At 24.7% G+C, this 2,052-nt stretch overlaps 1 long non-coding RNA gene across 1 annotated transcript; it reads right to left on the minus strand.

Annotated features, from left to right (window-relative positions):
• Positions 1-509: 509 nt before the first annotated feature.
• Positions 510-907, minus strand: LOC148203080 (uncharacterized). The gene is made up of 2 exons (XR_015784898.1): positions 814-907; positions 510-708 (listed from the first exon to the last, which is right to left on the minus strand). It is a non-coding gene; the product is annotated as an uncharacterized LOC148203080 (long non-coding RNA).
• Between the last annotated feature and the right edge of the window lie 1,145 nt (positions 908-2,052).

Below are 2,052 nucleotides of genomic sequence, written 5' to 3' on the forward strand. Positions count from 1 at the left end.
TTTCTAACAGACATTTTGGATCTTTGGATCATGGGCCTTATTCACCAACTTTATAAGTAGAGCACTTCCTTCACTCCAAAACAAATGATCGGAGATCATTTTTCTCTCATTCTCTCTTCTCTTAGTTTCATTCTTTCTCTTTTCTTCTTTTCCTAAAATTATTTTGGATTTATTTTATTTTATTTATAGAGATCCTTGATAGTTTTAATATCCTTATAAATTCGACTTTGTCAACAATTTTTACAACAACATATATAATAGTCATAATTATTGAAAATATTTATGTTTTACCCTTTTTCTAATAATAGAACGGGTTAAAAAAACATAATTTTTGAAGTAAACATGTGTCTTTTAGGGTGGGTTCAAATTTGATTAGTGATGCTACGGAATTTCAACCTATAAACCCAGTTCTACTGATAAATATGAGATAAAATCATGTAAAAATAAATAGAATTATAATTTATTTTTCCTCAGGAATGTTTTATAATATTGAACAGTCATAAAAATCATACAAGAAATTGAAACAATTTATTTATGTTTCGACATGTTTATCTGATTCTTAACTTATGCAGCAACATAGATTTATATTTATGCCTTGAATAGTACACACACCACCAAACTGTTTAAACCCTAAACCTACACAATAATTGAAACAAGCTTTTCCATCCGGACAATGCCCTTCCTTACGACAAACTACGTCCGCCGATCCTGAAATCAATCGTATTTCATTACAAAATGCATGCAAAATCACAACTTTACTTTTAATAAACTCAAATATCTCCACTTAATGCTTTCTGTTCATCATAGCTTTACCTGAACTCAAAAGCAAAGCAATACACAGAATTCCAACTATACAACTCAGACTCGTTCTTCTGGACATCATTTTGCTGATATGAGTTTATCAAGATGATATTCTCTTCTCTCGCTTTTTATGCTTATATATATATAGAATAAGAGCAGGGAAGATATAATAATTCCTAATTATTAATTTATTTAATAAAATATTTCAGTCAATCAGAAAAGAAGCGTTACTGTAAATAGTATCATTGATTACAATGCAATAAATATTCATTCTGTATCAAATTTACTTCCATTGGAGTTACTAAATAAGTCATTAATGGTATATATAGAAGTTTTAGAGAAAAAAAAATCAGAAATAGACAGAAAATATTATAAAACATAATAAATAAATGAATAAGTATCTCTTACTTCTAGAAATAATTACATTATTTATTATTATGATGGAAGGAAAATTATCATTTTCAAAAATAATAAATTAATAAATAAATATATTTATTGAGGAAAGAGATTAGAGTGGGGTAGTTTTCAAAAAAACTAGTTTTATAAGTTTTTGTAAAAAATAAAAAATGTGATAGGCAAAGGAAATCTTAATATTCATACTTATTTAATAAGAGGTGAGAAAACGTTTTTCTAAGACAACTTTCATTTCCCAATCAGATCCACGTGTAAGTCCACATATTAGTAATTTTCATAGTTATTAAAAGGAATTATTTGACTTGGTTTAGCCCAACACTCGATTTGATGGACAACTCATCTACTAATGACTTTCATACAAATGACTTTAGTTTGGCCCAAGATTAATTCTTCTACATTAAGAAAATAAATACTAAATAATATTAACAAAAAAATTCATTAATAAAATAAAATTTATGAACAAATTTTATTGATAAATTTTAAAAAATTTAATTATTGACAAAATATCTATTAATAATAAATTTTTCATTGATAAATTATATTTTATTATTGACAAAAATATTAATCGATAATAGATCCACTACACAATTTGTTGATAAAATTCGTTGATAAAACTATTTGTAATGATTTTTTAAATTATTTGATATTTTTTCTGTAATTAAATGTTTTTTGAAAACTCATTAATAATTTAATTATTTGAAAATTTATGAATAAATTCGTCAATAATTCAATGTTTGTAAACTTGGTCACCATTAAGAATTATATTTTTTAAAAATCTATTGGTATGTAAATTTGTGAGTAAAATGGACATCAAACTTTTTTTGTCAAAGTTTGATT

This window comes from Vigna umbellata, chromosome 3 (assembly GCF_029865625.1).
Source record: "Vigna umbellata cultivar VRB3 chromosome 3, Vumbellata_1.0, whole genome shotgun sequence".
Classification (NCBI taxonomy): Eukaryota; Viridiplantae; Streptophyta; class Magnoliopsida; order Fabales; family Fabaceae; genus Vigna; species Vigna umbellata.